General features: G+C 41.6%; 1 pseudogene; it reads right to left on the reverse strand.

Annotated features, from left to right (window-relative positions):
* Positions 1-389: 389 nt before the first annotated feature.
* Positions 390-14,996, reverse strand: part of LOC141784441 (uncharacterized) — a 43,394-nt pseudogene continuing 28,787 nt past the window's right edge.

A 14,996-nucleotide genomic window follows, 5' to 3' on the forward strand; every position in this document is an offset into this window, starting at 1 on the left:
GTGTGAATCCTGGCTGCAGACCTCCACTGTGAAGCACCTTCACAGCTGTGGGCCTTAAGAAATCAGACACCCTCACCTAGGTGGCCCAGCCGAGGTTCATGAAGCCTCGGCTTGTGCCCCAGCAGCACTCGACCACAGATCTGCCCTCTTCATCCAGAGTAGTGCTGCACGATTTGGGGAAAAGGTGCGATTTGCGATTAGGTGGACAATATTGCGATTGCGATTGTGCTTGCGATTTAATAAAAAAGGTTGTGTCATGATGAGTCTACAGACTTGCTTGGTTATCATGGAGAAAAACCTGAATTGCATGTGCTGACATTGCGATTGCGATTGCGATATCCTCTTCTGCGATTACGTAATTGCGTGTGCTGACATTGCCATTGCGATTGCTATTGCGATAATCGTGCAGCCCTAATCCAGAGCCACCTAGACACTTTCTTTGCAGCCTCCATTCTGTTTTGTATGGCCCTTCTCCTTCTCTCTCCTGTGATGCCAAGTGCAGTGTAGGGTCTGCACAGAGACTGGTTGGCAAAGCCTCTGCACCCTACCTCCACTGGTAGGCCCCTAGCCTTCCCGCCTTGTCTGTGGCAGTTGCTGACTAGGCTGTCATACTTCTTCCTCTTCCTTTCCAAGGCTTCCTCCATCTGCTCCTCCCACGGCACAGTGAGCTCCAGCATGACAGCATTCTTTGTTGCCTCTGACACCAGTACTACATCAGATCTGAGCATGGTCTTTGCGACATGCTGGGAGAACTTGAGTTGTTCGCCCAAATCCATTAGCAGCTGTCAGACTTGCGCAGTGTTGAGAAGCCCTGGTGTTACCCTTGATGTTGTGCTTGGCTCTTCTCCAGCTCTGATGAAGTCGATGGCTTTCCTTGTGTGTTTCGACCTCCAGCAGCTGGCACTGCCTCTGCAGATGCTGGTCTTGAGTGCTTGGTCATGGTGCCACTGATATCGACCTTCCCCCAGAGCTCTTGGGCAGCAACTCAGTATATGCTCAAGGGTCCCCTTTCTCTGACAAAGGGGGCATGCTGGCGTCTCGACCAAGCCCCAGTAGTGCAGGTTGGAAGGACTGGGAAGGACATCATAGACTGCCTAAACCAAGAACTTGATGCGGTTTGGTTCTGCCTGCCAGAGGTCAGTCCATGAGATCTTACTCTCACCTGCTGTCTCATTCTCACTGCTCTGCTGGATCTCTCCTCTTCCACTACCGCTTTCACCTCTTCCTGGACTAGTTTCTTTCACTCCTTCCCCTGAGCCTTGTCAAACCTGGGGGGTTCCTAGTCCAGCTCTTCCTCTAGCAACTGATCCCACCAGGACTCTGTTGCGTAGCCGTGATTCTGCCTGCTCTACTGCAGCCTCTGCTCTCCACTTCCTGCCAGTCTTGACTGCTACTCCTGCTGCAGTGGATTTCAACAGGAGTATCAGCTTGCAGGTGTTTCTATAGCGGGCAGTGTTGCTTAAGCTCCTCAGCAGACCTAACCATCTGCTCAAGTAGCGGCTGACTCTCCTTTCCAGATCTGGGATGCTAGTGATCGGGAACTCATGGAGCAGGAGTGGCCACAGTAACCTTGGCAGAATCCCATGTTGATAAATCCACGCCTTAAATTTCCCTGGCAGGCCTGTCTTCTCCACATCCTTCAGCCATCCCCCAGCTCCTCACAGGTGTTCTTGATTGATACTGGATCCCCGAGGCTGCTATCAAAGAACCTTCCCAAGTTCTTTATCATCTTCTCAGAGATGGTCGGGATTGGTATTCCTGCAATGGAGAAGCAGAACTTCTCTTCCACTCTGCCCTTTTTCAGGACCAGGGATCCTGACTTTTCTGGCTTAAAAGACATACTGGCCCATCCCATTACCTTCTTCAGCCCCATCAAAATCCACCTGCCTCCTGGCACTGACTCAGTGGTAACTGTCAGGTCATCCATGAAGGCAGGGGTCGGTGGTTGGCAGATCCCAGACTTGGACTTGGGTGCTTTGCATTCTGGCTCTGCAGACTTCACCAACATGTTCATTGAAAGAGCAAACATGATCACAGAGATGGTACTCTCTGTGATGATTCCCATCTCCAACCTGTGCCACTTCAATGGTGTTGATCCTGCTGAGACCCTCAGGCTGAAATTGGTACATGGTGTCCCTCCAGTGTTTCGAGGACCAGTTAACAATAAAGATAAAACATTATGTTTGACAGTGCCTTTCTCAATGTTCAAGGTCACTTTACACTTACTTAAAACACATTAAATAAATAAAAAAACAGACAAACAACAGTGAAATCAAGTTAAAATGAGTCTGTGGATTGGAAAATGCAGCTGAGAACAGATGAGTTCTGATTTGAAGAGGGGAAGAGAGGCTATGTTTCTGATGTGTGGTGGGCGAGAGTTCCAGAGTTGGGGAGCAGAGTGGCTGGATATGTAAGAGTTGATGTGGTGCTGTTGAAATGGTGCTGTTGGCAAGGTGCTGAGACGAGTGGAGGGCACAGAGAGCAAGAGAGAGAAGGAAGACCTGAGGCAGCAGGATGGGGTGGCAATATGGAGAAGATCACAGAGATACAGCGGGTGAGGTTGTAGATGGCTTTTTAGTATACAGAGGGATTTTGAAGGTGATTCTGAATTGAAGTGGGAGCCAGTGGAGCTACTGGATGATGGGGGTTAATTTGGTGAAAGGAGGGCGTTTCGGTAATGACTAATGGACCTCCTGATTTTCTGACTAACTGGTCTTCTGAGAACAGGGCGGATTACCAGGAGAGGTCTGGGCAGGTTGCACAAACATTTATCCACTGGAAAGGCATCAGGAGCAGGTTTTTCTTGATTTGATCCACTGGAGAGGCAGCACTGAGGGTCTCTGAAAAGGTCTTTAGAGGTGATTTATCCTATAAAGGAGGAACTCTGTGCTCCTGGTCTATCCTCTTCTTGCATCTTTATGCAGCATTTAGCAGAGAATCACTTCCTGAACACCTGGTGCTTTAGACATTCTGTGCTTGCAGTGAACTGTTACATGCAGGGAACATACAATAAGCATGTCAGTGAGCAAGGTATTGATGCGTACACTTTTATACACACGTTCTTTAAGGAGGAATACTCTTTTCTCTTTCTGACACCAATAAGAGGACACCTTCTGGAAATAACCAAGAATGCTCAAAACCTGGAAGACAGCCTTTTTGTATACCAAGCTGTTCACATGTGTTGTAAACATGACAGGTGGGTAGGTGACGTCAGCATGTTGGAATAACTGGATGAAGATGCTGGTGTAATGACAGAACAGAGCTGAGCCACATGACACAGTCACTGCTGTGCTTTCTATAACAATAATATAAATACTCAGTTTATCTATAACATGACCATTATCATAGCACAGGTGTATGAAACAACCTGTGCAGCAGCTGTTAATTATTCATTTCTCATTATGGGCTGAATCTGCTAACCTTTACACACTCCACAGTCAACATCACCTCCATATTTCAACACACATGCAGAAATAATGAAAAATTAAACACACACTGACCCCGTTTGATTCACTCACACACAGATGTGTCACTTAAAGTGAGAGCAGACACACGCTCTCCAGGAGGAGTGTGTGCAGGCTGATACAGGAGCACACAGGATAACATGTTGGTAACAGGAGGATAAAGCCTCCTTGACGTAGTCTTTAAAGGATGGACGGTGAAGGAATCCTGACAGGCTTTATTGCAGCTGCTCGGCATCATACTCGTCATTGGCCTTCATGTTAGTCAGATGTGAGCGACCTTTCAAAATGCTCTTTAAACATTTATGACCATCTCCTGTAGATCGACCTTGACGTCTCATGCGTGGATTCAGACAGACGCAGCTCAATATGAAGAAATTGAAAGAGGGAGAGAAATGCGAGCATGGATAATGGAGGATCTATTTCTGGAGACTCAGACCTGATAGATGCACAAATGGCTTGTTTCAGAGTGATTCAAGATGATGTGTAAGAATAAAAACAGGAGGAAGACAAAGTAAGAGTGGGGACAGAGGACAAATAAAGACAGAGAGTATGATAGACATCTGTAAAGAGTTAAAACAATGGAGTTTCAGACAGAAAGCTATACCATGAGTGCAGACTCAAAGTGAACTGAGATAAAATATGTGGAGCTGAAATACCAGATAAAAGGTTGAACCTGATGAAAACATTGTCCAACATAGACTGTATGTGATGAACCATTGTACAGTTCTGAAGCCAAAATACCCACTGTCTGAGGCCAATGTGCAGCCTGAGACTGTGCAGTAGAAAATCTGAGTGGAGCTGGGTGACTTTTTTTTTTTTTTTCAAGAGTCTACTCTCTCTTTGGCTCTCCCTCACAATATATTTTACAGTCCTCCCAAAAAATAACATAAAGCCTCATTTTTTACTTCTTATACCTAATGAATACATTTCTTTTTTAGAAAACAGAGGACTTGCATACAAGCAGCCAAATGCTATTTTCAAATCACTACATCAATTGTTCGTGAGAAACATTTCTACCAAGTTTATCAATTTTTTAAAGTTTGACCACAGCCCATCTGGAATGACTGGGGAGACAGCGTTTTTGACTTATACTGCAGCCAGCCACCAGGGGGAGCAGTTTTTTGTAGTGACCTCACTTAGTCTAGCAATATGACGTCCAAAAGCATTGAAAAAGCATATCGACAAACTAGGTTCCTTGCATCAATAAAATTAGCTTTTTTTTTTAACACTCCCAATACTTAAGTTTTGTCATCTGATCTTGACATGTCTATCATTTCACAGTGCATAACAATAGAAAAAAAAACTCAAAACAAAAAAAACCCTCAGTGCAGTGGCATGCACAGATTCTCAAAGGTGGGGGTGAAAAGAAGGAAAAACATTGTGAGTTCTTGCTTTCCAAGAGGGTACACTGTAACGAACCAACTGTGAAATTCACAGTAATAAACCGGCAGCAATTGACAAGTAAGTTATTGTAAAAAAATTTACAGTGATCAACTGGCAACAATAGTCAAGTAAGATATTGTGAAAAAAATTACAGTGTTGTAGCTGTATAGCTGAACACAGTAATTCAAATTTACTGTATGTTTTATTATAGCATTATTTTTGTAACTGTAAAATGTAACACAGTAAATTTTATGTATCGTTATTTATATTACAGTAATATTGTTGAATCTGTAAAATTAAATAAAGTAACTGCACTTTACTGTATCTTATGTAACAGTACTGTTATTGTAACTATAAATCAAAATCCAGTGTTTACGGTATGTTTTTTACGGTAGAGTTCACTGTAACTGTGAGCCAAAAGACAGCAAATAATAAGTGTTATTTCGTTTCACTGTTGTTGTGGGGGGTTCTTGTTTGTTTGTTTTTTGGGCTGTAAACAAGAAAAACAAAAATGCTATATACTGTATTTTTACTAATTAAATTGGGACAACAAAAGAAACATTTTCCTAACTATTTATTTTTTGTGCATAAACACAAAACAATGGATACAAATATCCATACATAGCATTAGCAAAATGTATGATCACCATCAAGTTTTCAGAACATGTTGTGAAACATCTTACAATATTCCTTGCCATAATATCCATTAAAACAGTAGCAAAAACATGTCAACAAAACTCTTTTTTGTATAGGGCACTCTGTGAACATTTGTGGACTCCAAGTAGAAAAAGACTCCATAAAACAATGGTTATAAACATCCAGAGATCATATAGACAAAACACTATTTTTGCATAGAACAAGCTGTAAACATTTTTGCACTCCGAGACTCCAAGTGTACAAAGACATCTTGCCTCTTAGGATCCATCACCCAGTCTGTTCCACAGCAACATCCTGAAAAAGCAACAATCATAGTAAATAAGAAGCGTTTAAACAACCTATATTTGTGTAAGTATGCCAAAAGCAGTGCTGTACTGCAGCTTTACAGCAGTTTTTCCTTAACAGAAAACTTTTATTGAAGTGCTGTGGTCATAACACCAGATTCATACTGGCCACTAAAACGCTCCCATTCACATCTGGGGGGTATTCCAGTAAGTACAATTTTTCGTTTTTCTTTTTGACCCGACGCGCCAGGCCTGTACAATGGTAGGGGGGACACTGGTTCAGATTGACAACTAAATGATTTTTTTCTTTTATAATTTAAAATGTGGTGGTTATGATCAGAACTAAAGTGGAAAAAAAGTATAAAAAATTAATGACATTTCAGGCTGTTTTAGAATGACTTAAAAAAGGGAATATTTTAGCTACAGAATGAAAAATTGCATAGTATATGATGTGTGTTATAAGTTTGAAAAATGGTCAAAAAAGGCACAACTGGACCAAACATGACAAGGTTCACTATTTCTAGACGCAGGGGGACATGTGTTTTAATTTCTTCCCCCCCCCCCCCCTTTCCTCCTACATTTTTTCCCTTCTTCCCTTGTACTGCCTCTTTTCTTCCTTTCCTCCCCCCCCCTTCCTTTCCTTCTCCCCCCTTCCTTCCTTCTGTCCTTACTTACCTTCTGTCTTTACGAGTGGAAAAATGGCAGTGACTACCAACTGCATTGCTACAGCACACTGTAGTTAATGCTTGTCCGTCAGTTGAAAGTTATGGTTAATTTTAGTTAATCATGTCGAGATAATATGTAACCAATTTATGCCTCAACATAATCCAATCAAGATTAATTTAATAAAGGTAATTTGTAAAGAGCTGACTATCTCTTCAGTAGAAAGTCGTTAAATCTTATTCAGACTAAGATTTTACACTAACTTTGACAAACAAAAATCAAACCCATCTTCACAGATATAATGGCTGGTATCAGAATCTCACCTTAATCTAGCTGTTTTGCCAGTCAAATGCAGAGAAGGCATTCATGAAGGAAACAACGCGTGGATTCATATCAGATGTCTTTCGCTTCACGGTTCCGCCAGTTTTCCTGCTTTTCTGGACTTTGGCAGTGCACTTCATGGAATCTGGATTTATCCTGGCAAGGAACCTAATAGAAATGAAAATGGTAGTTAATGTATCTCTAAGCCAGTTTAATGAGCACATCATCTTAATAGAAGTTATTTCAGGACAGACAAAGACGTTTATAGAAATCAACCTGTAAGGATTTAAACTTTGGGAGTCAAATACTTTTTTGTCAATGTGCCTCCTAACTATTAAACATAGTAATTTCTTTGATGCTTATTCGAGTTTTGAACACTGGACTTGTATTGCCCTGAATGAACATAATTGTACGTACAAGTTCTTTTAGATTTTCTCTGATTCTGTACCTACACAGTAAATAGAGTGCTTTCCACTGTATAGTATCAGCTCAAACCAACTCACCTTTTCAGTTTTAGTACCTTGTATCATTTTAGTATAACCACTTTTGTCATTTAGAGAGAGCAGAGGCAATGCCAAAGGACGATGTGTGAACTCTGCAGACCACAGTGCTTCCATTGTCTTGTATTGCATAGACAAACCTTAATGTCATTAACAAAGTTTGAAAATAGCTGTTATAAATGCGTATTGGATCAATCTTGCAACTCTTTCTCGTATACTTCATTTCCAGCATCCAACACTTCTGCTCCATGATTTTCATCAAAACCTGTTTCAGCTGTTTCGGTCATTTCAGTGTCCAACGAACTAGCTGTGCTGGCGGCAGCAGCAGCAGCAACAACACTAGAGGTGCATGTTCTTTCTTTATGTTTCCGACTGATGTGTGAAGTGAAAGAAGAACGGACAAAGTCTTTGAGCAGTTATCAAAGGGGCAAGGCACTTTTATTCCACTTGTATTATGCAGCTGGAGATGCTCCCATAAAGTTGCTACACGCCCTGACACAAAGCTACATCCCTCAAACTTGCATGCTAAAGCATGTCCTTGTGTTAGTGCCCCTGATTTGCCTGTGGACGTATGGACTCTGTACATATGCTTTTGGAGGGCAATTACTGTTGTAAGGGCTGTAGGACACTCTGCGTATCCACACTGAAATCTAATGTTTGCAAGGTTTCTGTGAATTTTAACATGCCGAATGAAAGCAGGAATTGACACAGCTATGAATTTACAAACAGTACATGTGTAGGACATTTTAACAAGAAGTGCAGTTACCTCAAACTGGAAACTATCTTTGTTCACAAATATCGTATTTAAATGAGCAAACTAAGTTTGATAGACTAAAGTCAGTCAAGAAAATGGTCACTTACATGCAACGATGCACGTGGGCTGCTCCACTCGCTTCTGTTAACCGTGGAGTTGTCCTGGTGTTTTCACAAAGTGCTGAAAAACAGTCCTCCTCTTCCTGCAGCAGACTAGAGATGGTTGCAATCTCCTCTTACAATCCGTTTTGGTTTGGTACAGAACAGAAGCCAGAACCAATAATGCGTCTTAAAACAACACCAACACTCAGTAATCCGTTCGTGCCAGTCAGTCTCCGCTCGTTGAGCTTGCCCTTACTTGCTAGCTGCAGCATGTGAATCGCGCATGGTGATCACATGATCCAGGTGGCTACCCGGACATGAGCAGCTGCACCAACCAGCATCTGCTCTCTGATCACCGTAGTTCCTCTAGTAAGATGATTACCGTAAATGACAGCAGGCTTTTCTTTTGTCCATCCCCAGGTTTGATACTGAAACATGCAGCCTCTTTTCTTTTTCTTTTTTTTACTCCAATATAAACACTAATCATAGAATAAATTAAATGAAATAAAACAAAGATAGAAATCCAAATAGAAGAGCTGTATAAAAAGCTCAAAGTACAATATAAAAACTCATTTGGATTATTTTATTTTTATAGATTATACATTTGATAAATTTGAATGAAATGTATTTGATATGAATTAATACATTTTATTTTCCTTGATGCTGTTTCTTGAAATGTGTATTGCTTTAATTGGGAATGGTAGCTGCAAAGCAGCCAAAAGCTGTTTTAATTCCCTGAATATGTCACTTAAAGTTTTGATATTTTTTCCATTTTCTCCTTAAGGAACTTCACTGTGTGGGAAAGAGCATGTGATCTTTAGCCCCAGTGAAGCTCCGCTCACCGGGACACAAACAGGTGCACCCATTTACACCCGCAGACAAGCTCATTTCATATGACGGACAGAGAGCTGGAAAACCACCACAAGAAACATCTCCCAGCGCTTTCTCCATGTAGATGCAACAATCACTCTCTTGTGCTGGCTCCTAAGCTCCTGCAGAGTGACCCAACTCTGCAGGACCTTTGGCAGGCCAAGAGCCCCAGTAGGACGATAGGACCCCCAAGGGGCTTCCTGGGGGTCCTATTGCAACAGGAACAAAATATTCTGGTAGAGGACCCTCTGATAAGCAACATACTCAGATTTCATGTTTACAGCTCAAAGTGTGTATAAATCTTTAGACGGAAGCAGGCGTGAAGGCCACATTTACTCTGATGGTTGACCCCTGTGACCTTTGGCTCTTCCCGAGGTGCTGCAGCTCTGAAATTGTGCACAGTGCATGGCTTGACCCCCACGATGAACACAGTAACATTTCAGCCCCTTATGTCAAAGCGTTTGGGAGTTATTAATTTTCCCTGTATTTTGTAATTTCGAATTTCAAAAAGTGCCTTTTTAGCTGCCATGCTGCAACCTTTGACCCCACTGACCCCAAACATGGCACATGGGATGGCCCTAGCCCCCCACAAACAAACTTAAAATTTAACTCTCCAGCTTAAACCTGTCTCCTTTAAGACTTATAATATGTTACTGTGAATTTTTACAATGTCGACTGGTTGTTGTCATTTGTTAAAAGTAAATGTTATTGTAAATTTTGATATATTACTTTGGATTTCTACAACACCACACAGCTTGCTGGATTTCCCAGAGTACGTGATATTACACTGAAATTTTTATTGGTTGCTGTAATCTTCCACAGTACATCCACAGTTAAGGTTTCTACATAACAGTACACAATATGTAACCGTGAAATTCTACAGTTCTGCAATAAATACAGTGAACTTTCACAGTACTCTACAGGTTACTGCCTTTTCCCACAGTAAATTATTTGTTACCTTAAATTCCAATGTATAACTGTGAATTTCTGCAGTACTATACTAGCTACCCTACCAGACACAATATATTACTGCAAATTTCAATGAATTATTGTGAAATTTCACAGTACTGTAACTCTTGCTTTGTTTTTTTTTACAGCAGTGAAGACATTACTGTGAATAACTACAGTAAAACTTGGTCTGCTGTGAATTTATACAGTATTGTGTTTATTACCGTGACTTATACAGTATTTTGCCAATTACTGCTAATCATACAGTATTTTACTTTAAAAATATTCACAATAACTAACCTTACAGAAAGACTGTAAATTACTGTGTATTTCACAGTCATTTTTTACAGTGTAGTTGATCATCTTTCAACCAGCCAAGAGGGCGTTGAAGTGTGTTGTTTTACAACATGGAGGGCACTTTCACACATGTTTTGGCCCCTGAGGGGTCACTTCAGTGGGTGTTTTTCCACAATTGGGCCATGAGGGGGGTGACTGCCCCACCACTGCCTCAGGGTAACGTTTCCTCAAAGTTTACATAATGAATAACTTGGAAAGTAATAATGTAACCTAATGTATCACTGCAAAATACTACATAGTATATCATTACAAAGTATTATTATCATTATGCTAATCATTGTTATGAGAAGGGGGGGGGGGTTAGTACCCCTGGTCTAGAAAAGCACTTTATAAATAAAACGTTACATTAAAATTATAAGGACTGCAGCCAGTCACCAGGAGGAGCAGTTTTGGGGGGACCTCACTTCGAGCAGAGTGAGATGACGTCCACTTTTCTTCAATCTATGGTTTCCACGGTGTCTGAGAACAACTTTGGTCGTATCTGTTAGTTTTAGTCACATTTTGAGCTTTTTTGCTCTCTGTAGTTTAAGGGCCAATTCCACTGTCACTCTTTCCCTCCCCCTTTACTCTCTGTTTTGAGGACCAAGAGGAAGGAGTAAAAACACACCTCTTAGAAACAAGATGCCACTCAATCCCCACTATGTCATCTCCCCCCTAGTTTCTTGCTGGCTGTCGTAGACTCAGCTACTGTTTCTTCTCTTCCAAAGCAAACATATTTTTACAGAGTGATGATAAATTGATGTCAGACTAGGGTGACACATTCACAGCTAACAGACTTTACTACCATGCACTGCATTACATGACTGATGAGACAGCTAGCTTCTGAATACTGTTACGTTAGCTTAATGGAGCTAATGTAGCTAATTCAGCTAATGCAGCCCCAGAATGCAGCTTAGCTGTGTTATGTCTGTCAGCCTATTTCCCAGTGTATCATTTTGCTTTCTAGTCTTGGTTTTATTTTGCTGACACCTGTCTCCCTCTCTTTCAGTTCTGGTCCTGTCTCCCTCTTGTGTGATCACCTGGTCCCTCCCTAATGTTTTTCACCCGTGTCTTGTTGTCTGCACTTCCTGATCTGTAGCTGTCACTAAAGAAGCGTTAGCTGGATCGTTATAACGAGCTATTTAAAAAAAATAAAATAAAAAAAAATCAAAGCAAAGGATCGGATAGCTGATAAAAGTATCCATTTCATGGAAAGTTTGTCATAGTAACATGGCTTCAAGTGAGGTCTCAGTTTGTCTCGCTCCAAGGCCTGTGTAGCCCTTCATCTACGGAGAATATGGAGTCCTCTTCATGTGAACACACTAAACCAAATGCTAAGAGGTAGAATTTGGATTAGTTCTCAATCTGGTTTTAGTAAATACTGGGGTTTGAATTTGGTCTGTTTTTTTTTCCGAATTGGTTCATTATTCAGAACAGAGGCAGTAATCAGTGTTTCAGTTTTGGGTTTCACCCCAAAATTTTGGTTCTTGAAACAAAAAATGTTGTTCCTGTTAACATAGGCATAGATGCCATCCAGAAGACTTTATATTAGAAAATGGAACACTTAGTCCCACAATGAACACCACACTTCACTGGGCCTGTGCATCATCAGGGGGTGACATTGAGGTAAACTTGCCAGTGTGCAGATCACACATCAGAAAAGAGTACAAATTCACTTCTACAAACAAACTACCTTGTCTTTTCTATACTCATTTGTCTGCATTGATCAGCTGATTTGGGATATGAGGGTTGTGGTAATGTGAAGTGAAAGTTTTATACAAAAACTGTCATGAAAAACAGTTAAGATATGCTATAGCAGACTTGGTAAAATAAGGTTTTTAAGCTTTGAGCTTGGAACAGAAACTCTTTGTCTCCACCGAAAGACTTATGACTCTGGTGGTCGTTTAAAGACAATCTTTGGTACTAAAATAAAGTTGATATATTTACCTTTAACAATTTTATCTGTCTTTCCACCCCAGAGGATGACGTCAGAGAAAAATCAAGGATGTGAGAAGTAGGAATGTGTTCTTAGCAAACATATTCCTGCTTTTTATGGCTAAATATGATAAGGCTTTATTAGACCTGAGGAGAGAAAACTCATGAGGAGATTGATGGTACGGACCCCTGACTGGGGACCGAAGAGGATCCGAAATTAAAGCAGAGGGAAAGAGAAGACTGCAGTGTAGATACTTGTCCCCCTCCTCTCCAGTTGAGGAATTAAACTCAGCACAAGCTTCTATCCTCTGTCTCATCCACCCAGCCTCTCTTTCTGCCACCTCACTTCTTCAGCACAGCCCTCCAGAGGGAAGTGGACTTCCCCCAAGTCGTCGGCTTTTATTTGAGTGCTCTCTTTCTCTGTGTGGCTGAAGATGTGTCGTCCCCCGTGTCAACAATAAACCAGGGGATCTGGTCTTATTTCCCAAAGATAAACACAGAGCAGAGACAATGCACCATATCCAAACAAACCACATATTTTAACAGTCTGGGGCTGAAAGTTACCCAGTGTGATCAGTAAATATTAAACATCAGTTTTCAACTCGCTAATTAGATTTATCATAAAGGTCTCCAACATCAAGGCCACTAAACTTTCCTCCCCTCAGCTTTCAAGATACCAGAACGAAGCAGCCATGTGTCCTTGAGCCTGACTGCACTCAGAGTTGTCAGACCGCTGAACTGTTTCACTACCCCTCGACGGCCGTGAAACCAATGATGGAAAATCACTCATCGCCTTCAGCTGGGACAGACATTTCTTTGTATCTCTTGCATGAAATCCAAGTTTGAATCAATGTTTCCTGACTTTGGACACAAAGACTCAGCAATAGGAATCACCCTAAGGTGAATTATACCAAAGATTAAAGAAATGGTCTTAAAGACTGAAGGGGAGGAGGCTTCACGTGACTCATGTTGGGATTATAACGAACCACTTTCAGAGTGGTGGAAAGACGGCATGTTAACATCCGTTTGTGGTAACAATTCCAAATACATGAGATCTGGCAGACCCTCACATTATTGTTGCCAATAATTTTTATATTTTTTCCAATCTGCAAATCTGTGTTTTCTTCCAATGCCTTAAACTCATGAAATGCCATTTCAACTATTCCAACTTTTGCAAATTGTAGGACACTGGTTTCCAGCCACTGTGACTCAAAAAGGAACTGTTTTATTTGTTTTTGTAAATGATTTGAGTTTGTTCACTTGTTTTGTGTTGCAGTTATCTTGAAACACTGGATCTGGATGTACATAGAAATAATTAGATAAAAATAAGTAACTGTGGAGGCCATTTGAGTACAGGGAACTCATTGTCATGTTGAAGAAACCAGTCTGAGATGATTCCAGCTTTATGACATGGAGCGTTATCCTGCTGGAAGTAGCCATCAGAAGATGGGTACACTGTGCTCATAAAGGGATGGACATGGTCAGCAACAATACTCAGGTAGGCTGTGGACTTTAAACCATGCTCAGTTGGTACTAAGGGACCCAAAGTGTGCTGAGAAAATATCCCCCACACCATTACACCAGCAGCAGCAGCCTGAACCGTTGATACAAGGCAGGATGGATCCATGCTTTCATGTTGTTGACGCCAAATTCTGACCCTACCATCTGAATGTGGAGCAGAAATCCAGACTCATCAGACCAGGCAACGTTTTTCCAATCTTCTATTGTCCAGTTTTGGTGTTGCTGTGTGAATTGTAGCCTCAGTTTCCTGTTCTTAGCTAACAGGAAGGTCACTCTGTGTGGTCGTCTGCTGCTGTAGCCCATCTGCCTCAAGGCTGGACGAGATGTGCGTTCAGAGATGCTCTTCTGCAGACCTCGGTTGTAACCAGTGGTTATTTGAGTTACTGTTGCCTTTCTATCAGCTCCAACCAGTCTGTCCATTCTCCTCTGACCTCTGGCATCAACAAGGCATTTTAGCCCACAGAACTGCTGCTCACTGGATATTTTCTCTTTTTGGGACCATTCTCTGTAAACCCTAGAGATGGTTGTTGGTTAAAATCCCAGTAGATCAGCAGTTTCTGAAATACTCAGACCAGCCCGTCTGGCACCAACAACCATGTCACGTTCAAAGTCCCTTAAATCACCTTTCTTCCTCATTCTGATGCTCGCTTTGAACTGCAGCAGATCGTCTTCACCATGTCTACATGCCTAACTGAATTGAGTTTCTTCCATGTGATTGGCCGATTTAGAAAGGTGCGTTAACAAGCAGTTAGACAGGTGTGACTCATAAGGTGAATATTTGTTATTGACTGAAGTAGGCCATCTAGTGTCTTGAAGTGGTCATAAATTAACTTCCCTACATCAGAGTAAAAAGGAAATGTATAAAGCCCCAAATACTCTAAACACATAAACAGAAAACAAGGAAAATCATATGTAGCCCACAGTGCTGTAAATAAAGCTGGAGTTTCACAACTAACTCTTCTTCACTGGTCGCTGTCCTCACCCTCCCTCTGCCGGCCACCGTCCCTGCTCTCCTGACCAATCACACGCCGCCGTCTGTCTGTCCTCAGATTCTTATTCACATCACAGCGTGTTTTCACAATCGTAGACAGAACCTGTCATCTGGACTTCTGAGATGTGTAAAACTCCTCCTTTGAGTTCTAGTTTCACCTGACTTTTGATTTATCAATTTATCAAATGTTCCAAGAGATTTATATGAGGTATTCATGTTGCTATGTTGCTGACTAACTCTGACAGTTGAACAGACTATTGTGCATGAG

This window comes from Halichoeres trimaculatus, unplaced genomic scaffold (assembly GCF_033239565.1).
Source record: "Halichoeres trimaculatus isolate MK-OKI-2021-1 unplaced genomic scaffold, fHalTri1.1 fHalTri1_scaffold_22, whole genome shotgun sequence".
NCBI lineage: Eukaryota > Metazoa > Chordata > Actinopteri > Labriformes > Labridae > Halichoeres > Halichoeres trimaculatus.